This window comes from Mauremys mutica, chromosome 9 (genome assembly GCF_020497125.1).
Source record: "Mauremys mutica isolate MM-2020 ecotype Southern chromosome 9, ASM2049712v1, whole genome shotgun sequence".
NCBI classification, from domain to species: domain Eukaryota; kingdom Metazoa; phylum Chordata; order Testudines; family Geoemydidae; genus Mauremys; species Mauremys mutica.
The window spans coordinates 93,209,079-93,235,675 of NC_059080.1; the positions used below are offsets into that span (position 1 = coordinate 93,209,079).

Here is a 26,597-nt window from a genome sequence, read left to right on the forward strand (position 1 = left end):
AAATAGGACTTACAGCCCCAACTGAAGTTTGCAAAAGCCAGTGAAATACACTTAGGGCTTGATTTGCAGAGTGCTAAGCACATAGAGCTCCCACAACCTTAAAATCGAGCTATGGGTGCTCAGCATCTGAAAACATGACCATCAATGTCTACCCAAGATTTTCTTTTTTCCAAACAAAGGTGTTAATTCATACTCTTAAAAAGAAAGATTAATGCATTAAGCAGCTTCGCAATATAAGTTCATCTTTTCGATTGTCAAAACTAGGATCTTGCATGATGGCTCAGTAGTGGCATGGAAAACCGCTAAAGATGCATGAGTGCTGCACGTTGTGGTGTTGGTGACTCGGTAAGCAGAAATCTTCCTTCCAAGTCAGTCCTGACCTAAACCCCTTCAATATGATTTTCAGCCAACGGTACCAGTTCGCCTTATCTGTACAAGCACACCACTTCCCATTTAACTGTACATTCTCTAATCCGCAATGCCACCTGGACTGGTTCACATCCAATTCCTGCCACCACATCACAAGCCCAGAACAGAGGTTAATTACGAAGATAGGGAATCTAAAGAGTCTCACAAGAGCCTGAAGTAGCAGTACCAGTATCCAAATCACTGTTTTAGGAGGCATCAGGCATTATGATGCTGGAAGTCTTTCAGAGAGATAGCTAAAAACTAAACTTCTGACCAATCATGGTCATTAAAAATCCCTTGGCACTTTTTGCAACCAACCTCGGCCTTGTTTGAACTATGAAAAAATGTGAGATGAAATCCAAGTGAATACAAGGCAGAAGGTAGTTTTCATATGAGTTAAATGGTCGAGTTCAAGACCAGGCTCCCTGATCGTCTTGAATTCAACCTGCCAACTCACATGAAAATTACCAACAGCCTTGTCTGCACTTGGATTTCATGCCACATTAGTTAACTGGAGTGGAGAGCACACCTTTTTTCATAGTGAAGAGACAGCTTCAGTGTCCTAACAAGTTACAATTAGGTAACACATTCTGCCAAAATAAATACTATATTTATACAATTGGCCACAGTTAAATATTGCCAAATATTCCAGCAAGAATTACATACTGGCCTATCTTTGTGATTATATCACAGTGACATTCTTCCATTTTTCAGAACTCCATTGTGTTGCCCATTTTTCTGAGTTAAAATAACTCAGTTAACTAACTTTTTATTTTGTAATAAAGGCACAAGTACCTACGGTTATGCCTACAAGGGACCATAACGTCTTATTCTTTTTGTGACTGTTGTTCCTGTTCTTAAAAAAAAAAGTTTAAAATATTTTACTATTTTTGACATTTCACCAATATTTCACCAGTTAATTGATCAACTATTTTTGCACCAGTCAAATGCCCAACCCTGCAGACTTTCCTGAAGCTTCACCTGGATAAAACATTTTCAACTTATTACCTTGCCATATTTTATCTCACAGGGGCTACATTTTCATGATGGGTTAAGCAGTCCCCCATCTACCTTGTTTGAGATCTTCGGATGAAACACGGTCTGTGAAAAACCAGTTGTTATCTCTAAGTTTCTTTATGGAAACTAAGATAATTTAAATAAAAGAACATCACACTGAAGTGTTCAGAAAGTTGCACATGGGGAAGCCAAGATTTGTGGTGGATCCTGAGCCTACAACAGGAAATCAGGAGTTATTATTCCTTTATCAGCTATTCATTTGAAGATGTGATATTTTATACTTAGAGCCCTACCAAATTCACAGCCAAGAAAAATGCGTCACGGACCGTGAAATCTGGTCTCCCCCAGTGAAATCTAGTCTTTCGTGTGCTTTTACTTTATACCATACAGATTTAATGGGGGAGACCAGCATTTCTCAAATTGGGGGTCCTGACCCAAAAAGGAGTTGCGGGGGGGGGGGTCGCAAGGTTATTTTAGGAGGGTCACGGTATTGCCATCTTTACTTCTGTGCTGCGTTCAGAGCTCGGCAACCACAGAGCGGCAACAGTTGGCCAGGCACCCAGCTCTGAAGGCAGCTCCCTGCCAGTAGCAGCACAGAAATAAAGATGGCAATATCATACCATGCCACCCTTACTTCTATGCTGCTTCCTTCAGAGCTAGGCAGCTGGAGAGTGGTGGCTGCTGACTGAGGGCCCAGCTCCACAGGCAGCAGCACAGAAGTAAAGGTAGCAATACCATACCATGCCATCGTTACTTCTGCACTGCAGCTGGTGGGGCGCTACTTTCAGAGCTGGGCTCCCAGCCAGCAGCCACTGCTCTCCAGCTGCCCAGCTCCGAGGCAGCGCTGCCATCAGCTGCTGCACAGAAGTAAGCGTAGCAGTATCACATACATACATCCTGCAATAACCCTGTGGACCACTCCCCCCTCCCCCACAAACACCCCTCCTTTTTGGGTCAGGAGCCCTACAATTACACCACCATGAAATTTCAGATTTAAATAGCTGAAATCATGAAATTCACAATTTTAAAAATCCTATGACTGTGAAATTAACCAAAATCGACCGTGAATTTGGTAGGGTCCTATTTATACAGCAATGCCACACACGAAAATACTTATTTATTCAACAAGTGGTCATTCAAAAGGTCCACTAGTCATGTCATTCACCTTTTAATGAGCTGTACACTCATCAAATATTAGTTCAGAAGAATTTTTACCCTATCAACGGATATAACAATCAACAAGCAGTAAATATATTCTTTTGGTAGGAATTAGTTGTACTCACCAAAAAAGTCATCTCCCTTCTCTCTCTCACACACCCACCCACCAATATAGTTTACAAAAATTATAGTTAATACCCTGATCCTGCAAACACTCTCAGAATCAACTTTATGCACATATACAGACCCCATTCAAGTCAAGGTGGTCACAGATGTGCTTAAAATTAAGCATGTGCATTGTATTTGCAGAATTTCTGACTTCAGTGTGGGTCTGTCCAGATGGAACCTCTTGTAGGACGGGGTCTTAATTTGCTTCTATAACATTTATAACAGTGGGCATCTGACTTTAATGTGAACTCCTGTGTAAATAACCATTCAATTTGCTTTACATGCGCTTGGATCTGTTCTTCCTCAATGAAAAACTTAACTGAAAACAAAGTGAATATACACACACACACAAAAATATATATATTCGTGTTCTGACCATTTCAACTTACTCCATCCAGCTCCTCACGTTTGTAGGATTTAACAATATTCTCTACCATCACATCTGAGTGATTAGAATTACAGAGTCACAAGAAAAGTTTTACAATACTCAGCACTTTATAACGCCTTATAACTTCAAACCAATGTACGAAACATCGATCATTGGAAGAAATAAAAGCGGCATTTGTAAAAATTTTCTTTCAGAAAAAAATTAACTGCTTTTTTTGGGGGGGAGGGGGATGCTTGAGCAGCAAATACGTGTAATAATTTTGATCAGCATTTATTACTCTTAACGAAGCAGGGAAACATTTAAATGAACAAAATCAACTGTAAACTCTTGTATATTCTAAAATTACAAACCCAAGTTCCAACTACTTTTACATGTTCAAAATTGTATTTTCTTCCCTTCCCCCTTCCCTTATGGAGTGAACGCTAAATATTTTCCAGGTGTTCAGAATATAGTTTGGGAGACCTGCCACAAAAGTTCCCAAAATACAATCCCATATGAACCATGTGGTCATGGAGACAAGCCTGCACTTCCCTAACAAAATTTAAGAGACCATGAGAGTGTAGTCTGAGGTGACCTGTGATTACTAATAAAATACAGTGCTATTTCATTAGATCTTAACCAAAAGAAAAAATTAATCACTTTGGGAAACCATAGAATGTTTATTATTTACATAACACCGACAGCATACTAAGCAGATTTACCTTGACGGTAAAGCTTTTTATAAATCTCAGGCTCTAATCCTTCAAACACCTAAACACACGCTTAACTTTAAGCGCATGAATAGTCTCATTAAAACCAATGGGACTACTCATATGGTTGAAGTTAAGCACCTGCCTAAGTGTTTCCAGGATCTGAGCCTTCATAAGTTTGAACAATATGCTGAAAAGATAAATATGGAGATGTCCAAACCAAGGCCAGACACCTAAGCTTTTGCAAAGTTCACTGCACAATCAAGGCCCAAAACTTGGACAATCCTAAAACTTCAGGCATTATTCAAAATCCAAACCTGAATTCTGCCAGTAGCACCTCTATGTAGGCTCTACCTAAAGCCCAAGGTCAGTATCCAGAGAGTGTGGCCCATCTAGAATAAAGACCCTTCCCTTGTTAATATGCTTTGTGATGTTCTCAAATATCTATTTTAGATACTAAGGTATCAGCAATCAGGCTCAGCTAATTTTTATGTGACAAGACTGAATTTTCCAGATCATGACTCTACCTCCCATGCCTTAACAGCAAAGAATGAGTATATTTTGTGATCGTGTCCATAAATCAGTTAAGTCTTGATTTATACAGACAGCAAAATGAGGATGTTGGGTACATCTGATAGTAAAAACTCTATGAGCAAACTTCACTCTGCAAGCCTACACAGCAACCTACAGATGAAACTTTATCTTGAAAACTCAACATGCAGTCTCAAGCAACAAGACTCTGCCATTAAGCACAACTAAGTCTCTCTCTCAAAAGAGACATTTCTCTTATAAATTTTCCTTAAAAGGGAATTTGGTGATGAAAACTGAACTCACCTGGAACAACTTCAATGTACAATTTAACCCCATTAAATAGTATAATGAACTACATATTTTGTATTTACAATGGATAAATATATTCAATTAACAGCACAGAAAAACATATAACTTAGACGTAAAGATCTTTTTAAAAATATAGAATGCACAGAACAAGATTGCCTGCTTCATTTTGGATATTTGATACTATTAAGTTAAAAAAAAAATACACAGCCCATTAACAGGTATAAAGGCTTATTTCCATAACTAGGGCCCATGTTTTGTCTTTTACATGTGACCCTTACCCTGTAAAAGAAGATGTGATCCTGTTCCACCCAGAATTTAACAGGAAACTGATCAACAATAACTTTGGCACTTTACACTTTAAAAAAAAAAAAAACATATACAGATATTTTCTTCTCTTAAATCCAGGGCTACATCTCCAGGGGAGTTAAAAAGGAAACACACCCCTCTAAGCTACAAATGAAAACAACATACACAGTCGAAAAGAAAGGAAATTTAAAAAAAAAAAATCACACAGAGGAAAGTGTGGACACAGATTCCCCTCCCCCACTCCAGCATGAGTTCAGACACAAGCACATTTCTCCCCAAGCTTTTCTTAACATTATACATTGCAGACACAAACCATACACCGACTGCAAAATAAATACAGACCTAAGGTCACACTTTGGGGTGGTCTTTCCCCCCTCCCTCCCTCCCGGTTTTAGAAATAGTAAATATGCACGGGGGGGAGGGAGGATTCTTTACAAAAATCAGGCTAAAAATAGGCTATAAACCAGCCTGCCTCATGATGGCTCCTTGATTCAATTTGCTGCAAATTCTTTTTTCCCCTTAAAGCCTTTAAAATAAAATCCAAAGGGTGGGGGGGAGGGGAGAAATAAGAAAGGGGGAAGAGGGGCCAGAAAGCCCCCTCCCAGAAGCGTTAAAAGGAGGTGCCATTTACCATGAAAACCACCAGCTCCCAAAAATACATTTAAAAACAAAAAAAAAAAAGCAGGGACCCAACTTGAAAAATAAAGACATGTTACACTTGTGCCCATCCCCCACCCCAACTAGCACAGACCAACACAGCTCCCTCCCCCCACCCAGCCCTGATCACTTCCCCAAAGCCCTCCCAGCCTGCCCCCCCCAGCCAAAGAAGCTCCATAATAACCCCCCCCCCTTTGGATGCACTTGATCCAGCCCAGGAGAGGTAAATGCTGGTGCAAAATACCAAACACACACACACACACAACACCCCAAGTCCTTACCTTGTAGCTGATGGCTGAGTGGCTGCTTTTTGCCCTCCCCCCTTTGCCTGTGCAATGGAGGCAAAAGAAAGGCACCCTGGGTTTCCTCCTCTTTATCCAGCCAGAGACACACACACGCTCCCTCTCAGCTGAGGTGCCCACTCCAAGCAACAACAACCACCAAAAAAAAAATAGAAAAAAAAAAAAGAGGGGGTGGGGGGGGGATCAATAGCCACCCCACAGGGCTGTGATAGTCAATGAGATCCCAAGCCAGAGAGAGGGGGGGGTGGGGGAAGCGAGGGGGGAGGGCTGAGCGCGGGGGGGGGAGGGCAGGGATCGCGCTCTGTGTGTGTGTGTGTGTGTGTGTGTGATTTCGATTGAAGAGGAATTGAGGCAGAATGTAAAAGCTGTTACTAAGGGAAGGAGCCAAACGGTTCAGAGCCGCCAACGGCTCTCAGACACTCAGCGCTGGGGGAGCGCGGGGTGCCCAGCCGCACGGAAATGGGAGAGAGGGAGGCAGGCAGGCCGGGCTGCTGCTGCTGCACAGCCCAACCGGCCTCCAGCCCAGCCAAGCGCTCCCTGGTGGGGGGGCCTGTGGGGGAGGGGAGACCCTCCCCTTTTCACACACCACCGCCCCCCGACCCCCCCCCCCCAGCAGGCGGCTTTAGGATTCGACCTGTACAAGCCACCAGGAGAGTGCAGAGCGGGGCCAAGGGTGGGTGGGGATAAGGAGGGGGTTCCCCCACACACCCTCCTCCCCCACCTTCCCTGTTACACCCCTTCCCCGCACCTTGCAGCCAGCTGCCCAAGGCCATATGGCCAGGCAGGGCTCCTGTATTGTGATGCGTTATGCACCCCATCAGCTAAGCAAGCGGGAGTGGGGGACACCCAGGGCCAGTGGGGTGAGGGATGACCCTCCTTCTTCACGCCCTCTCCCGGCCTGTTCCATAAGGCAATATGGCCAGGCACTGTTTATTTTTAAGAATACACAGACTGCCACCAAAGCAAACAGTGGGGTGAGGACAGGGGGACACAGGGGGACACAGGGGTCCAATACACTGAAGGGAGACCCTCCCTCTTCACAAACCCACACCCCTTGCAGCAAGCTGTATCGGGCAGTATTGCCCGGGGTTGTTTTGTTATTAAGAACACACAAAGCAAAGCAAGCAGTGTGCACAGAGGGGGAAGCATTCAGGGAGAGACCCTCCCCTGCCTCAAGGAACACACACTCCCAAGGCCTGGCAACACTTTACACTAAGCCACGGTGCCAGGTGGTGTTGTCTTATTATGAATGATGTACAAACCATCAGCAGCCAGAAAAGCAAGCAAGGAGGAGTGGGGGTGGATGCTGGAGTTCCAGTCCGGAAAGAGATACATTCCCTTAAGACCATGCACATGCACCCAGGCAGCCATGAAACAGCCTGCACAGGGCAATAACGCTGGGTAGTGTGGTTTTATTGTTAATCATATTTTAAGCACCTCCAGAATATGTTTCATGTCCGATGCACTTACATAACATGAGCATTTAGCATGTATATAATGCCTTATTGTTTTAGACTTTTCTTTTTTTTATTACTAACAATGGCATTTGGGCCCCGATCCTACAATTGGTTCTGAATGGGCTGATTCCAGGGCTCCACCCATGCTCAGGGGAGCACTGCCTGGATCCAATTGCATCAGGGTACAGCTTCCTTGTTTAATATAAAATGCCTTATTGATAATAATGCCTAGCCCCACGTGTGCTGTTTGTTTTAGGATGCTTTAATACTATTTAGCATTTATATCACAGGGGTTTTTGAAAGTAAGCTTCATTAATGTGAATCGTATTCATCGTTACACGTTGCTTTACATTTTAAAGCACTTTGTGGACCACACTCACAGGCCCTAATCCTGAAGTCAAATCTGCGTGTGCAGAAGCTTGAGCCCACACAAAGCTCTACTCCCTACAAACCTGCAGGATCAGGGACCGGGGTGAAATTCACACCGCTGGGGAGTGTATTCATGAGGACCTCTGCACCACCCAACCCTGTGATGAGGGTGCATGGCAGGGGGCTCCATATCGATGTGCTCCATGGAGGGATTCTTTGTGCCAAGTCTGTAAAGTGAGGTGTGTTCAGCCCAGTAGATGGGACACAGTCCTATCATCACAGATAAGTGGTATGGAGGGACTCAGTTGCTTTTCCAGCCCACAGGCTAATGTAGCAGACTTGGGGAACTGCACTGTAGCTCCAACTTTGCCACACAGCAGGGGCAGACTTTGCCTTCATCCTAATTCCATGGGTTTGATGTGGGATCCCACCAGCTAAGCCATACAGGTGGACCTTTGCAACCCCACTAGGCTCTACCTGGACACAAGGATGACCCTGCACCGTTCAGCTGTGGAGGGTGAGGACCCTGGTCCTTGTCTTTGTTAAATGTTTTGTTGTTATTATTAATAAATATTTAGCCCCCATGGAGGAGAGCACTTTCTCTTTTCAAGTTATTTAATTCTTGGACCAAAATAACTCAAGGCTATCAGCCTTTAAGGCATGCTGCAGAATCCACCTGTTTGTCTGGAACTTTGAAGACGGCTGAATCATATACAGGGGTTGAGGACTCTGCAGAAGGTGAGTTGTATAGTCTTAGGTAAAGGCCAGGTGATTTGGGGGTTTAGATTGGTACTGGATGGTTATATTTTTAAACATTGATTTTTAATTTTGAAAATTGTCAAGGGGCCTAGAACAAGTAGGTGTGTGTTTGTGTGTGTATATATAAATATAATAATTTATAGAATTTGTACAGTGCTTTTTAGTACATAATGCTAATGATATTGATATGATATTCTTAACCTTTTTCCAGAGGGTATGGCTGGAGAGTCTTGCCCGCATGCTCGGGGTTCAGCTGACCGCCATATTTGGGGTCGGGAAGGAATTTTCCTCCAGGGTAGATTGGCTGTGGCCCTGGAGGTTTTTCGCCTTCCTCCGAAGCATGGGGCAGGGGTCGCTTGCTAAAGGAGTGGGGGGATCGGCTTATGTGGCCTGCATTTTGCAGGAGGTCAGACTAGATGATCATAATGGTCCCTTCTGATCTTGAATTCTATGATTCTATGCTTTAATAATCTTAGCACTTAAATAATTTTAAAATAAAAAATATGTATTGAGGCCCCAGTCATACCAACCTTTAAACAGTTGCTTAACTACAACCATGTGAGTAGTCCTAATGGAATCAATAGGGCGAGGCACATGCTTAAATGTTTGCAGGGCAACATTTGGTTTTGACTTGTAAAGCCCTAAATAATTTGGGACCTGGCTTCTTGAGACCGCCTCTTTCCTTCTTTGATTCCACAACCGTGCTGTGCAGCAGGGGAACCTGTAGTTCAGAGGTTCTCAAACTGGGGGTTGGGACCCCTCAGCGGGTCATGAGGGTATTACTTGGGGGGTCACGAGCTGTCAATCTCCACCCCAAACCCTGCTTTGCCTCCAGCATTTATAAGGGTGTTAAATAGATAAAAAGCGTTTTTAATTTATAAGGTGGGTCACACTCAGAGGCTTCCTATGTGAAAGGGTTCACCAGTACAAAAGTTTGAGAACTACTGCTGTAGTTCAATAGGACTGGGGTATATGGAACTGTACTTTCTGTTATGAACCTATGAGTTTGGAAAGCTCTTGCCCCTGCATACGGCTGAACTCAGTTTGCCAGGAGAGGCTGTGTTGAGAGATAGGGGGTAATTGGTCAATGAAGATTCTTTATGGTGGGTTGTTAAATGAGTAATCTGTGTTTAGGGTTTATGGAGTTGGGTTATATGTAGAACTTGGAGCATCACATTTAATTAAATAATAATCTTTAGCACTATTGTTTTTCCAAGCCCTCTCATGCTAATAGAGACAGGACCAAACCACAAAGGTTCCATCAGGAACCAGATCCAAAATCCCATAAAGTTTGGGTCCATAGTTCAAGCACATCTCTGAACAACAATACACTTTTCATTTTTGAGCACATTAGTGTAGCGTTGTGCATCACTTTCAGTCTCTCTCCAACTACAGTAGAACCTCAATTTTACAAACACCAATCTTATGAATGGCCAGTTATACAAACGATTTTCCTGACAGAAAACAAATCACCACCAGTGACGGTGATGAAGAACAAGTCAACATCCCTTCACATTCCGATACCGTCAACACATTGGAAATTGCTTTACAGGGCTTTGAAGGACAAAAAGAAAACTCTGCAGAGCACTATACTGCAATACCGTAGAACCTCAGAGTTACAGACACCTTGGGAAGTGAGGTTGTCCGTAACTCTGAAGAAATAGTTATTATGGACTTCAGCCACACAGGGGGTTGGGGCTGCAGTTGGGGGTGGGGGAGGACAAGGGAGTCGAGGCTTCTGACCTTTGGGGCTCCAGACGGGGGACTCAGGCTTCTGCCTGGCAGGAGCACTGGGGGTCAGCACTTTAGAGCTGGGGGGAGCACTGGGGCTTGTGTCTTCAGCCCCACTGCTCTGTTCCTGGCATCAGCCCTGCGAGGGGCACTGGGACTTGGGGCTCTCCACGGCTCCACTCCTGGCTTCAGCGGGGGGACGGACAGGGGGAGGGACGGGGGGAGAAGGTCAGGGCTCAAGCTAGAGGCGGGAGTGCTGGGGCTGAAACCAGCGCTTCCCTGGTAGCTAAAGCCCTGAGCCCCAGCCTTCCCTGCGGGGAACAGCGCCACATGGCTAAAGCTCCGCCTCGATCTAAAGCCCTGAGGCCCTGTGCTCCTGAGGGTCAGAAGCTCTGACCCCCACCCTCTGCTGGCAGCCTTGACCCCCCTCCACCCTGTGGCTGCTGTCCCAACCCTCCCCCATCCCTATGGATAAAGCCCAAAGGCAGCACAGTATTTGCCTTTTTTTTTTAATTCACCTCCCCTTTTGTCTGTGCTGCTGCCTGATTGAGGACTTCCAGTTCCACATCATGTCTGGTTGACTGGTAAGTCCATACCTCTGGTGTCCGTATCTCTGAGGTTCTACTGTATATGCGTTGTATCTACTGTAATTTTAGATTTATTAATTCCGTAATCCCCAAATTGGGGTTCTACTGTATAGGAAAATGTTCTCCCTTCGGTATCTGTCTGCAGTCTCACTGCCGTTGCTGCTGGAACTATGAACGGTGGTGAGTACCATGTCCTGTAGCAAGTAGTAGCAGTATCAGGGACTGTATTTGTACAGTACCAAGCACATGGTCAGTGCTCCATAAATAATAATACTTGGCATTCATGTAGTGGTTTCCATTTTCAAAGCACTTCAATCATAATTCTGGTTACTTACATGGCATTTTACAGCTTTACAAAAATGAATTAACCCTCCCAGTGCCCTGTGAGACAGGTAAGCATTGAGTGTATCCCACTCAAAAAAAATATTCTGGGATAGCATTTATCTGTAATATGTGGTTTTACTAACATTTTCCAGCAAATAAAAAAAAAGCAATGACAAATCTATATAGTGATTTCATCCTAAAACGGTTTTGCAGACGATTACCAATCTGAAGACCTAATTCTACACCACGGAAATCTGTCGGAAGTTGATCATTGACTTAAATGGGAGCAAGATTAGTCTTAATCATTCAACAAGGGATCTATGGATTGGAGTAAGGGTTTCTATCTATGCCACTGCAACAAAAAAAAATACCAATAATAGTCCCTATACTGTTAACTTTGTTCATGCATTTTGCCCTTGCTTATGTAAAGAGTCCTGTGGAATAAATATATGGGATCAGTTATAGGATTGTGTGCTATATGTATCATTGTTTTCTTTCTTGAACATGTGCACACTACAAGTTTTTGAAGGACTCCTTTTACGCTAATTGTAGCTCAACAAAATGAATTCCATTTTTATGGGCCAAAGAGGCAAGATGCTAGTTTGCTTTGGTGCTGCTGAGCACCTTTGGGGATCTAATCCTGTACCTCTAAGTTAACTTAGCAATTGCTTAGAGGTAATGCCTTACATAGTTTGAAAAACAGCCAAGATCCCATGCTTTCTTTCTAACACGCCTGTTGGACATGTGCCAAAAGTTCTGAAGGGCTTTTTTTTAAGCAGATAGTTTAAATACACACCGTATTTTTTCCATACATATATATTCACATGTTGAGTCTATGAAGCTGTTCCACTTAATTATGTAAATGGCTTGCATTTTAAATCATATGTGACTATCTACAGAGCACAACTGATTCCATCACAAAATAATATGCTGTTTGTCAAACAAATATACACACAGAGATCTAAGAGACTTTTCTGGTTTCTTGGGTAAATAGTAAGAGTAATAACAGAATAAGGTGAGCGGTCAGTTCTCTATATGCTGTGGGTACATTGTGTGACCCAAGGGCAAAGGCCGATTGCCTCCTGTCATTTGAGAAGTGCAGGTTTCTAGTCTGACTGCATTTCTTGGAGTGCTGTCCTAAAATGTTTTTGTTGTGCATTTGTAACAATTAGCTAATGATTCCCAGTCTCCTGTGAGACTTAAGTGGGGCCTAAGCCTTGTGCTGGGATGTCTGCGCCAGGGCGAATTTCACTCACTATTCTTAAAGGTCATTGTCAGGGTTGGCAGGTCATAAACTTTACAAGTCCTAAACATTGTAATGTTGAATCTATTGCTGGGGTGTTAAGATGCTGATCAGCCTTCCAAAAAGTGGGCCCAGAACCAAACTCAGTTCCTGAGCTGCTGACCCATCACCCACAAACCTAGCAACATCTTTAAGGGAGTTTGTTGTTGTTGCAAATACAGATGTGGGTGTGTTTGTGCATGGACACACTGACAGGAGCTGCTTAAACCAGTGCCAGATTAACATACTTTTAAAGGAAGTGTGAGACAAGAGTCGGGAGTCAGTTGAGGGCTCCCACCACTCCCCTTCTCACAAGGGGAAGCCACTTTCACCCTATTTTATCTTTTTCCTGTTTCAAGAAGCAAAACATTTTTTCATTGGTACTCCCAGCCCCATCATTTGTCTGTCAAGAGGTGGCAGGGGAATTGCCATGTGGTTCCATACCACGTCATTGCACATTGCATTCAGCCTCCAGCAATGGCCAGTTCCTGATGCTTTAAGAAAAAAAGTGAAAACCCTACTTGGGGGTTCAATCCTGCATGATCGGTGCCTCCTGGAACATGCTGAACACTGTCCACACACCTCAGGATCGGACCCCTAAACAATTGTGCGGTGCTCTACCTGAATAGGAAAAGGGAGGAAGAACGGTGAGCAAGCAGGGAAGGCAAATTGAAGTTATTTTATTCTGGGAGTTAATACATTTTTCTCTATCGGGGGACATTAATAACTTTTTTTAATAGAGTAGGTTAATGATTATCATTTTGGTGGCCTGTGAATTATGGTCATATGTCTTTGAAATGCAAAATTCTGACAAATGCACACCATGGCAGCGTTCATGCTAATGTTAAAGCAACTTCTGTTGCAAGCACACCCAGCAATGCAAGATCACACTGTTCTAAAACATCTGCAGGCACAATGAGTTCAGTTAAGGACATGGTAGCAAATTTATTTTGTTACTTTAATCTTGCTCCTAAGGTATTTTAACATACTTAAAAAAAAGTTATATATGTAAATAGCCATGTTTTTAAAATGGAAAAAAACAGTTTGTTATTTTTCAACTAGAAACACCAGGAAGTACCTTGTAATTACAGTCACAGCAAAACTCTATGGCAGGAGTTATAACCCAGATGTACATCATAAAACAGCTAGGCAAATCCTGACTTGTTTTATTTCAACATTGTTACAAAAAAGGGTGTGGTACAATGGGATATCACACACCTTTGGAGCTTTAATCTGACAAGAAGCATTTGGCTTTGAAGTGAGATAGAAGTGGAGTATTTCAGGGTGCCAGGATCTGGTTGCAGAAACACTCAATATTTTAAATGTCATGATTCATAATGTAGTCTAAGTTATTTGACATAATTATATAAAATAAACAAGCTTAAAAGTACAAAATGTTTTAAATTAATCTCTAGCACATTATTTTCATATTAATTGCCAGCTCAGGAACCCAGCCAGTTTGGGATATATTCTTACCTGTTGCTGACACCTTAAATGGTGCTTTTATGTCACTGTGACTACACCATTCAAATTATTTTATTTGGATCTAGTGGTGTGAACACAGAACTGGGAGCCAGGAACTCCTCAGTCTTAATCCCACTTCTGAAAAAGACTTTAGGTGGCCTAAGGCAAGCCATTTAACCTCAATGCACGAGTTTCGCCATCTGTAAAAGAGAGCCAGGCCAGAAGCTGGAGCTGGGCAGTGATAAGAGCTGCCCAGGGACCCCAGGCCACTGTGGGAAGCCCCAGACCATCCACCTGCCAGGGGTAGGGGCCTGAGAGCAGCCCCCCAGCCAGTGTCCCTGCCCCCCTGGGCACACCACCCAGGGCAAATGGAGAGTCTGGGGCTCCCCACAGTGGCCCAGGCTCCCTGGGCATCTCTTACTACTGCCCAGCTCCAGCTTTTGGCCTGGCCAGGGCCTTGGGGGAAAAGGCCTCATGGCTAAGGGTAGGCTAAGGCCCACCTCTGCCCTCCCCGCACTGGGAAGAGGCTGGTACCACATCTGAGCTTCACGTAGGTGCAGAGTGGCACCACAGGGAATCCAGGACTAATGCTGCCCTGGAGTCATTCAGCCTGGGACCAGAACTTGAACTCTGCAGGCCAGGACTGTCCTGCCCAATTCGGGACAGGTGGTCACCCTACAGGGGACACCAGTTGTCTGGTTGGGCCTCAGTGAGGATATAAAAAAGCTTTAGAAAAAATTGATATATTCAAAACAGTTAAAAGGGAAAGGTTATAAATGCATTTTCTTATTTCTTATCCTTTTAATAGGAACTACTTTTCATAGTAGAAGGATGCGTTGCATTGACATCCACAAAAGTTATGTGGGGGGGGCGGTTGTTTTGTTTTTCAGTATTCCAAAGTATTTTTATTAATTAAATGTAACATTAATGAGCCATACACTAGTAGCAATAGCTTGCTCACCTACTGCAGTGCATGCATTATCTCCGGTGCTTAAAGCACTAGGACTGAAATCCCAGCCCCCCTTGGAGTTGCTCCATTGACTTCCCTGAGGCTGAAATTTCACCCTAGGTCTTTAGTCTTGTTTCACTACACACCAGTAACCTATGAATGCACACCTTGGAATGGCCTCGTGCTACATTATTTATTTTATTCAGTATTCCAGCTGTCATTCTTAAACAGCAGTAGCTGGTACTCATCTCAGCAATTAGATAGTGTTCTGACTGGATCAGAGCTCAGCCAACCAGACAGCTGGGTCTGTCCGAGGCTGCTCACGTTTCCCTTTTGGTGGCCTATTATTTTTACTGCATCAGACATCCCATCCATTTGTTCCCGTCTTCTATGTGTGGGTTTCTGATAACACACCAAACTTGCTTGAGCCAATGACATTCTTCAGAACCTCTGATCTCATTGTGACTGCACTGACTGTGAATTGCTGCAGTATATTAAGCAGCGATAGTCCCACAAAACATTTCCAGCATGAGATCAAATTTTATTAGCTGTGTGCGAGTTGTGTGATATTTCTATCAGGTACATAAAACGCTATAGGGTAATACAGAAAGGACACTTGACTGGGGAGACTAGGGCAATGGCCATTAGAAATAGCTCTCCACCTGCCAAAACACAAAATGCGTGGCATAACGTGGGGCCAAAAGACAAAAATGAGGGACATATGAAAAAAATATTTACAGAGGAAAAATGATCTGGGAAGAATTCTCTTACCACAGCCAATATTTTCTACCCCTTGGAGTTTTGTGAGTCAGGATTTTTGATGTAGCAAATAACCTAAACCAGCAAAAGTGACACAGGACTAGGCTTGTGAGAATGTACTCTGGATCTAAAGGACAGAACAACCCTTGTAACAGGGAACAGCTGAGAAATATGGCAATTAATTGCTCTTCACCAAGCATTCTAAGAGTGTATCCAGTGATCATGGGGGTGAAATTGACCTAAGAAGTTAAAGTTGAAGTAGGCCCCAATACAATGGAACCGTAGTAGTTCCACTTTGCTGGAGGGATGGGGACTGCATGTAACTGTGGAGAGGACACATGGGCAAATTTCATACTAGCTCCACATACCCCAGGGCAAGCTTCAGGGAATATTTGTACGAAGAAGGGGGATAGTTAGGGGCAGACATGAAAAGGGCTAATGACACTACAACTGGGTCAGATGTCCCCATTTTATAGGGACAGTCACAATATTCGGGGCTTTGTCTTATATGGGTGCCTATTACCGCCACACCCGTCCCAATTTTTCATGCTTGCTATTTGGTGTACCCCCACTCAAGCACATGGCGATTGTGCAGGGGTCATGCCTGCTATTTGAGGCCAGGGACTAGACTAATGGATGCACTTGGATGGAATCAATTTCCCACCAAACCCATTTACTTTCATGTGCGGCTCACCCAGAGAAAACAATTCCTACTTAAGAGCAAGAGACAGGAGTGTATTTGTAACTATATATTGTCTACTGTAAACTGTTCACATATATGACAGACTAAAGGACTGGAGCCATATAATGCCACATATAAATTTAAGATCAATGTGAAATAGTGGGAGTTAAATGACAGACACCATAGCAGCTCCTCTCCCCACATCTGGCCCACAGGATTTGCCCAGGTGAAAGGGAGTGTGGATGAGATCTCTAGGTGCAGTGAATAACTCCTTTTGGCTATAAGCAGCCAGAGCATGGTGGACTTGTTCTAACTTGAGAGTGGGGACTGGATCGGCACAAGGCAGCCTCAGGATCAAGGGGGCATAAAGACAACGTAAAGCCACCTTTTGCACACACATCCCTCCTCCAGTCACAACTCTGCCATGCTTGAGGATCTAGGCTGATAACTAGATCATTTATTTAATCAGGTCTTCTCTGCAGATGCCCTTAGGATCTGAGATTTAATCTTATCCCTCAAATTCTGTTTTAGTCTCTAATTAATTGCCCCTCTCCCCAAGCATTTAAGGTCTGAACCACGGACTCATTAACTTCAGGGGGCATTGGATCATGCCTTTAAAGGAGTAGTAGCTTAGGCAAAGAAAACAGTGCAGAAGCACATTTACCTTTTAGGTTCTGTTATTTTTATCAGGATGAGGGCCCAAATGTGCTAGGAGCTGTACAAATCCATAGTAAGAGCTTGCAATACAGACCGCCCGACCTAGGGTGGGAAGGAAAACAGGCACAAAGTGGGGAACCAGCTCGCCCAAGGTCTGGAAGCAAGTCAGGGCAAAAACCAGGAATAGAACAAAAGTCTTCTGAGTCCCATCCAGGTCACTAAACAACAGACCACACTGGCTCTCTTCAATCAGATTTTTCAGCCAGGCTTTTTTTCCTGAGCCCATTTTTAAACTAAGTTATTTACATTCTTCAGGAAATGTCTTTTTAAAAAAAAAAAATCTATTACGATGTCAGAAATGTTTAATTTCCCACATCCTGTCATTAAGCAGCTATATTTTGAACAATGAATGATGACAAACCAGAGCAACAGTTTTAACGGAGGTGGTATTACACTTGCCATTGCTGTGTGGTTTAGTGGACAGCAGGACAAATACATGCTTCTCTTACCCTTTCTCTGTGCCAACTCTGTCCCCTAGTAATACCTAACCACACTATCAAAGGGTGCATTGAAGCTAAGGAGAGTTTCACTTACAAACCTTACTTCTGGTAGTGACCTGCTAATACCTGATGTCTCACTAGAAAGCAAAAAAACCCTCACAGCATAGTTTGTCAGTGGCATAATGACGTACATGCAGGAAAGACTATCCTGACCTCTGTGGTGATCAGCTTACCATAGAATTTTAACCAGGGGCTAATTTAGTTAGATTGCATTTTCCTCCACGAAGTAACAGGAAAATATAACCAAACCATTAACTTTATCTGTCATACAGTACTTGAATAGGCTTAAGTAATATCACTGCATTCACTTTATTCATGCCACCTCTAAATTCTTCCTATTAATGATGATTCATTGCTGTAAACAGTAATGCTGGTTAGAAACCTGGACACAAAGATATTCACCAAGGACTCTGTCCTGTGCTGACCTTATACAGATAGATTTTAATGTACAATCACACTACTTAGATTCTTCATTTACAGGTACTATATACTTGCTATGTGTTCCACAAATATTCATTAATTGAACCACACATCACCCCAGCGAGGCAGGTAAGTGTTGTCCCTGGCAGTGGGACTAGCATCTCACCCAAGGTCATACAGCAAACCAGTGGCAGAGCTGGGGATTTAACCCAGAATCCAGAGCTTTCGCTCCCGTACAGCTGCTTTACATCACACCAGCAGCAGATTATGGCCCTAGACCTGGTGTAGTTGGGTATGGGGTCACCCAAATGTATCCACCATGGGGTAGAATCAGAATTGCAGCCCCTACACTAATTAAGCCAATGAGACTTGGGTGAGTAACTGCTCCCTAGAGCAGTGTTTCCCAAACTTGGGGTGCCGCTTGTGTAGGGAAAGCCCCTGGCCGGCCGGGCCGGTTTGTTTACCTGCCGCGTCCACAGGTCTGGCCGATTGCGGTTCCCATTGGCCGTGTTTCGCCGCTGCAGGCCAATGGGAGCTGGTGGAAGCGGCGGCCAGTACGTCCCTCGGCCTGCACCGCTTTCAGCAGCTCCCACTGGCCTGGAGCAGCGAACTGCAGCCAGTGGGAGCCACGATTGGCCGAACCTGCAGACGGGGCAGGTAGACAAACCGGCCCGGCCCGCCAGGGGCTTTCCCTACACAAGAGGCTTCCCAAGTTTGGGGAACACTGCCCTAGAGTGATTATTGATTCTCTACTCACTTCTGCCTGCAGAAGAGCCATGGCTAAAGGCATCATCTCTACACCCTGCTGATCCCCAGCTGCCATAAAAACTCCTTATGGTCATTGGCAGCTAGTACCTTTCAGGCTGCTCAGGCCTGCCAGGGACTAGCCTGGAGAGCAGAGTCCAGATGGAGGGATACACAGAGGCCACTTTAGACCCCCACTTCCTGAGCTGCACTAGTGGTAGCCAAGGTTCTGGGCCCAGGTCTCCTGACTCACAATCTATGGCTCTAAGCATTAGCCCCAGCTCCCTTCATATGCCCAGTTGTGAGGACATACACGCACTGTTGTTGTATCAACCAAGCAAGGTACTAACAACTTCAACAGGACTTTATTTTTACAGTGGAAACCTCTGTACCAAGCTGCTGCTGCACCCTCTGTAACACTCACTCCGCCTCCTCAACTCCTCTCCCCTCCTTCCTGTTTCCTGTCCTTTCAGACTCCCAACAGCCAGTGCTCCCAGTTCTAATAATTACAAGCACATCTAAACACCACAGCTGTCTAAGCAGAAACATTCAAAGATCTTTACTTGGTAGTTTTCCTAGTACAAACTAGGGCCAGCTTCCAACAAGACCCTTAAGCACATGCTTAACCCTAAGCACATGAGTAGTCCCACTGAACTCAATGGGATTGAAGTCATCTGCTTGAGGTTGGGGTATGGGTTAACACTGCACACTTCTGGGGCCCAATTATCCTACCAGTTGCATGTGCTCAACTTTCATGGATGCCAGAAGGATTATAAATGATGGCAAAATCCAACCCTTGTTTTAATTCAAGTTTACTAGCAAGTAACATTTTTTATTTACTATTGTGGATCTGTGCAGTCATCAAACCCATTAAGGAGAAAACTAAGGAATCCACTGACTTAAACCAGTATGGGACCCAGGCACGCGTTGAAAGTATCTCATGTCTTGTGTTGCATTTTGTCACATGAATCCCTTATGACTGGAAGAGGCACAATTAGTCAACATTCCTGAGTCTACTTTGCACACAACACTAAAGTGCTAAAAGAAACATACCATGTAAGATAAGCTCTCTCAGGCAGCTGCCTTCTTGCTAACATCACGTATAGCATCAGTGTAGCAGGAGACTATATCCTTTATTTGCAAAGTGCAACATGATCATTGGTTCCAGAGAACCCCCTCATGTCCCAGGATAGCCCTACACATAGATCCCTTGGGATTCTCTGAAATAATTGACTTCCACACCCCAGTACTGAGAACAAAATCCCCCTTTCTTGGAGTCTGACTTATTACCTGGTTTATGGGGTACAGATATCTTCTTTAGCCCCACACATCCAAACTTTTTTCTCCCTGCTTCAGGACTCCCACAGCCCTCCTTGTTTCATTGGCCCTGAGTCAGGCCAACTGCAGCCTTGAAGTGCTTTTCCTAATTAGCCCTTCTTTACTTAACTCCTTTCCTCCCTGTTATGAGGTCTGAGGAAGCATATATACTGCCCTTCTTCCCAGGGCTCATCCCAGTTGGCTGAGAGAGTGGGGACCCTTGCTCTGACCCTGCACTACAAGGCTCCTGATCCTGGGCCCTTAAAGAAACAGTAGCCTTGGTTTTCCCTAAGCACTGACTGATCCCTTGGGACCATTTCCCTCTCTCCCAACACCTAGCTCTGCTTTCCCAAGGTCTTCATCTACTCCAAAATTCCCAGGAACCTTACAGAGAGACACACACTGTGGACCAGGGATTAACTGACTCTTGGCCCCTGCTATCCTTACTGGGGACAGTCACCCTGTTACAAAAAGGAAAGGTCTTGATGAGTGTGTCTGGGATGAAGAACCTGTTTTTAAGGGGCAGGATTAAGCATTAGCAGATCTGAGGTCTAGTCCTATCTCTTCCACAGATTTTCTGTGTCCTTAGGCAAGTCACTTATCCTCACTTTGTAGCCGTGGAAGTGGAGGGTAACAACTTTTTCCCATTTCACAGGGGTGGGGTGAGGACAGCAGTAGGCGATTAATGTTTCTAAAGCATACTGGCACCCTTAGGCACTATAGAAAGGCAAAGTATTATATTAGGTCTTTTTTTTTTTATCCCAAATCCCTATGAAATGCTTACACAAGCCATGCTGTCTATCTTTCAATTTACAGCGTGTTCTGTAAACTGTTTGATGGCCAGTGTTGTTGGTATGTATAAATCTATACATGAACTTTGTCTTTGTGCTGCTCCATTTCATTAAACAGGGTTGGCAATTCAGTAGCTGCTTTTATGCCTGCAGGCTCTTGGGTCATCTTTGATTTTTACTCTTTTCAGAGTTCATGGTTCCAATTAATGGCCCTTCTCACTATTAGGGCAACTAGATAAAAGAACATGTAAAATCTTCTTCCTCTCCTAGAAAAACTGCTGTCAGCTGCAAAGGGCCAGATTGTGAACCTCTTAGTCCCATTGGTAAACAGTGACTTGGATGAGGAATTCCATGGAAGAGAATGGAACTACTTGTGCAAGTAACTGCTTACTACTGGGATTACGGGATGCGCAATCTGACCCATAATTTGCTATTGTGGATCAGGGATGATGTTCAAAGTTGTTCAAGAATCCTCTTCTATTTAGAATGAGGGAAATATTAGAGTATTTTAAAAAGCAGTAGTGTGTGTCACTGGTTCAAATCCAGCTTGAGTCTTTTGGAAGGCTGGGTGATGGCCCTTGAGAACTTAGTAGGTGGTGTCAGTAGAGTGGAGATGGTGTTTATCTCACAATCACCACCTCAGCTGAGACACACAATCACCCGTGTTCCCACTTTTTCCATAAAAACCCAGGGGCAAGGAGATTGAATTACCCTCTCACCCTTTGAAGGCAGTCCCTTTCGTAGAGGGCTGAGGTGCCCTGGGAAGAAGGGCTGGAGAAGCTTGCACAGCAGCTGTCAGAGTTTATTTGGGTCCAGCCCTAAGGCAGGCAAGCCAATACTTGAAGTTCACTACATTTGTTAAAGTCGTACTGGAAACCTAGCATACAGGATCCACAAAGCCCAACAAGGATAGTGGCATTAAGAGCCTGCATGCACTCTATTAAAGTAACACCCAGGCACCATTTCTTCATCTCTGTCTGTAAAATGCCATGTACACCTCTAGCTCTGAGAAATACTAAATAATAAACTGCTGATTTAAAAGTGTTATCAGTAAATTGCTGTCAGCCCACGCAGTGTGTAGAGAGAACATTGGCTCACCAATGCGCACATCACAGCCTGGAAGGGAATAACATTTGCATCCAGGCAGCATAGACGGAAAGAAGCACTCTGAGACATACAGTGGGAGGTGCATCTTTGTCACAGCACTGCTGGAATGGCTAGGCCTGAGAAATTATCGCATGCAAATGCAACATCCCACACAGAGCATGGCTGAGTACCTCACAGAGACGTAGGTCGCAGCACAGAAGTCACAGCCAACTGCTCTCAAGTGATGTTGACTGGAGCCAGTGCACTTGGAATTACACTCTTCTAGCATTTCCGGTGAGCGCACGTTGCGGCGGGAGGAACATATATTGTCAATATTGGGGTAGTCCCTAGGAGCCCCAGTCATGGACCAAGACCCCATTGTGTTAGCTGTGGTTTTTCCTCTGGCCATGCCTGAGGTTCTGTTGACCACACTCATTGTCAGTGATCCATGGACAGTGCACACTGCTAGCACATAGTGCTACCCTCAGTGCACACAAGGGAGGCAAAATCTGCTTGCAGTGCAGTGATGAAAACCCCACTGACTTCCCCATTTACTTCAAGTGTAAACAAAGGGTAGAATTTGGCCTGGAGGCAACACACCAGTGCTCCTATTCGAGTGTACCTTATTCCCTGCCCTGAGGCGCTACACAGCTTATTTTCCTTTTAATGGGTCATACAATCATGCTTGTTTTTCCCCCAACCCCCAAGCAGGAGTTTGCAGCCTTTCCTTAGTGACCCTAAGAGGGCCTGATCATGAGTTCAGTTCTGTAGCTAAGGGCTCTAATCTTCTAGTTTCAATAGTGCTTATATTATTCACCCACAAATGTTACATAGAAATAAAAGAATCAAAGCTTTCTAATAAACTAAGCCCCCCCTTCCCACCACACACACAGTGCATTATTCTAATTGCATGGCATTCTAATTCTCTTCTCAGCCTTCTAACTCCTCGTTAGATCATCTGATATAATCAAGCACTTGGCCCCGAATCAGTATTTCCATGAAACAGAGTCAGTTTAGAGCAGTTCCAAAGCGTTCTGTAATATTTTTGTAAATGGTGCATCTTGGGACCAAAGTATATTCACTGTAAGAGACAAGATTTCTGGAAGTCCTTTATTTATTGCATGAGTCATAAACTGCATTCAGAATAAAATCCATCCCTATAAATAACTCTTCTGTTTGTGATTAAGTGTGCAGATAAAGACCATACACTATAGATTTGACTGTATTACACATGGATATGAGGAAATTGAGCCAGGGCTGATGATTTTAACTCACCCCATAATGCCTAAATATAGGAGGATGTGTCTTAAATCACTATACATTATTTACTGGGAACACATTTTGGCCCACACCTGATAAGCATCCTCCAAATGAGGAGCATCCTCCTATATACTTTGCAAAACCAACATTAGTGTGCACCTATATTCTAGCCAGCATGGGCTCTGCATGTAGCTCAAATCATAGATACTTTAAATGGGAATAGCCTGTTTACCCAGCATGTGTATCTAGAGTCTACCAACACCCAAATGTAGACTATACATAAGAAATCTTGTCCAAGGCTTAAAATGGACAGTTCTCTTACTATGTGCCAAATAGCTTAGGTCTGTCACATCCTTTCTTCTGTTTGAAACAACAATGCATTTTGCCTTCCTCCTAGCACACAAGATCATTCAACTCTCCCCCCACCCCCACCCTCAATCCAACTTTCCTAGTTCCAAAACAGATGCAGTTCTATTTAGGGGATTATTTGGTATCATGGCCATGGTGTAATGAATAATCTAGTGCAGCCTAATCTGACAAGCCCATGTGCAGTGAAAATGTAAGAAATAAATTGTTCAGCACATGTCTAATTCAGGTACCAATAATGGCCCAACCCAAACATTTACAATTAGTCCTAAGTACACTGAAGGAACCAGCACTGTTTATCATTGTTCACAAAACGGCTAACATTTTTCCAGCACCTTTGACACTTCTTTATAGTGAATTTTTCATTTGTGTTTGGTTTGGTTAGATTGAGAACTCTGGAGATGACAAATTCGTAACAAACAGAAGATTTCAAAGTCTCTTCCCCCCACCCTTTTTATTAACTGGCTACAAAATATCAGGCCTTACATTTAAAAATAAGAAAGTTTAAGATAAGGAATACAACTCTGGGTAATAAGAACTGTGACAGGATGGGCTGTATTTATATTATGAGAGTGATTTGTCCCTGTCACATCTGTCAGTTCTGTCCATGCAGTACCACTGCAGCTCATGAGCTTTCACACCACACTAAAGCAAATTCCAGAGCAGAGGACGGGGGTGCAGGGAAGGACCCAAGACTAAGTCCAAGAGACCTGGTTTATGATTGTGGAAAAGACAAGTCATTTGGAACCTAATTCAGCTCCAGTCAACAGAAGTCTGTCTTGTGACATTAATTAGATAAGGATCATGCTGTTAGAAATTATCAATTTGATATTGATATGTTGTGATAGAATATATCAAGTAAATAAGACAATTTCTCATATATTTGACTGCCCAGGATACATGAGGCCTTTTCCAAAGCCCACTGACATCAAAAGGAGTCTTTCCATTGATCTCAGTGGTCTTTGGCAGGGCTGCCCACAGTAGAGGGGCAAGTGGGGCAATTTGCCCCAGGTGCCGTGCCCCGTAGGGGCCCCCACGAGAATATACTATTCTATAGTATTGCAACTTTTTTTTTTAAAATGAAAGGGGCCCCCGGAATTGCTTTGCCCCAGGCCACCTGAATCCTCTGGGCGGCCCTGGTCTTTGGATCATCCCCATAGAGTTCCAGCTCTGTGTTGCAGTGGATGAATGACAATACCCAGTCACCTCTACTCATCTTGGATGCCATTTGTGTGGTACATATACCCATGTGGTGCACCACATGGGAAGGGAGAAGCACGTGTCCATGATGTACCACTTCTCATAAGCGTATCTGTCATCTTAGCTTGGTGCCTGTATTCACTTTTTACAACTTGGGGCTGACTGTCTATTCTACTTTCAAACCAGAAGAACAGAGGAAATTGTATTGGATCATCAACCTGAAAAGTACAGAATAGTAGTTGTATTGGATCATCAACCTGAAGAGTAGTACAGAAACATTTTTGAATAGTTATGTCCATTCTTAGCCTGCTTAATAATTCTAGTCTCTTTCATTCTATTTTTAGAACCCATCATGAAGGGAACATTGGTTACATAGATTACATGACACCAGGTATAAGAGGTTTAAATGTCAGAGGGAAACAGAAAGAAAGCAACAGTTGGAATGTCAAAGCTAAGAAGATGGCAGAGCATTGCTAGTTCAGATAGCTTCTGGCCTTCCTCTGAAAAAGCAATCTAGATGTCCTTTCTTGATATACATCATGGAGCTAATTCATTAAAAAACTTTTTCCCCCCATGGAAAATTAGGTTTTTGACTAATATTTGTGAAAACTGCTTGCTTTTAGTGGTAAAATTAGATTGTGTCAAAAGAAATACTCAACAACCGAAAAGATTTCAGTTTTTGACACAAAACCAATGTTGATTTGAAAGAACTGGCATGGTGCGTTTTGGGAGATGTAGTTTGGGTACCTTATATCCCAATTCTCTTCTGTGGGCTGAGGTGTCCAGCCAGACTACATCACCTATAATCATCACAACTAGTAAATCCTATGAGGCATGCAGTGGCTCAGCAAAAGGGGAGATCATGGAAGCTGTAGTCTGGCATGAGAGCTTCTGGAAGAGAATGGGGGAAAATGAGACATCATGGCAGAATTTCCAAATCCAAAATTTCAGTTTGAAACCAAATATTTTTGGCTGAAATTTTTCAGCTTTCCATTTTTTGCCAAAATTGAAGCGTTTCCAGGGAAACCCCCCTATTTTCTGACCAGCTTTAGCAGACAGTACTGACAAGCCTTTGCAATTCATTTTTATGACTCATGCGTTACTTGAAGAATGAATAGTCGTCCCCAGTTTACATCTCAAGAATTTTTTGCTGGTTAATATTTGACATGGAGGAAGCTGAACAGTTTTGTTTGAACTGCCATGAAAAATAACAAAGGAGATAACTATAGTATCTGGGGGGAAAAAAAGTCAGAAAACAGTTTCTTCCCTGCTATTTGATCGAAGAAGACCATACAGGTATAGAAAACGTGTGCTTACTGAACAACAGCTGGGGAAGAAGTTTATGGAAGATGCTGAAAGCCATGGGGCCAGTTGTTAGCACCTAATCTACACCTCCTCAGAAAATGAATGTAAGTTCAAAGTCTGCCCTCAGTGTAACAAATCACAAAAGTAAAAAACTGGAATACAGAGTGAAAATTCATGTTTATTAGTTTTCCTTATTACATATAGGAAATTAACAGAAGTTAAGGGAAAATCCTCAGTTATATAGTACTGAGGCCATTTAAGGATACATATGGCACAGAAGCCACCTGCATAGACATGGGTGCCAGGTTTCTATAACTTTTGCTGGTGCCCGGAACAGGTCCAAGTCCCACCCCACCCCACACGGGAGCAAGGCCATGTCTCTGGGAGGGGCTAGATGGACAGAGGTAAGGGGGCCGAGGCTGGGGACACAGCTGGGGATGAGTGTGGGCAGGGGACCAGGCTTGGCTGGCAGCGGAGCCCCAAACATTGGTGGAGCTGGGCCCATGAATGCATTTAACAGGAGTGACAATTCTCTAAACTATGATTCACCGGATTCAAGAGTTCAGGGTTTTTCTATCAAAATGGTTCAGTGCAA

The 26,597-nt window shown here is 43.7% G+C and overlaps 1 protein-coding gene and 1 long non-coding RNA gene across 4 annotated transcripts in view; both read right to left on the bottom strand.

The window, feature by feature from the left end:
* Positions 1-6,125, bottom strand: part of TBL1XR1 (TBL1X receptor 1) — a 175,147-nt gene extending 169,022 nt beyond the window's left edge. For 2 of the 3 annotated variants that reach the window (XM_045030648.1, XM_045030649.1), the window contains exon 1: positions 5,913-6,124. The gene's annotated coding sequence lies outside the window, so the exon portion shown is untranslated. Of the gene's footprint in view, positions 1-5,912 lie in introns of all 3 variants that reach the window. The other variant, XM_045030651.1, reaches the window with a different exon arrangement.
* A 6,034-nt stretch (positions 6,126-12,159) lies between these two features.
* Positions 12,160-20,114, bottom strand: LOC123376957. Its single transcript, XR_006582006.1, has 3 exons — positions 19,968-20,114; positions 16,961-17,055; positions 12,160-13,063 (listed from the first exon to the last, which is right to left on the bottom strand). It is a non-coding gene; the product is annotated as an uncharacterized LOC123376957 (long non-coding RNA).
* Between the last annotated feature and the right edge of the window lie 6,483 nt (positions 20,115-26,597).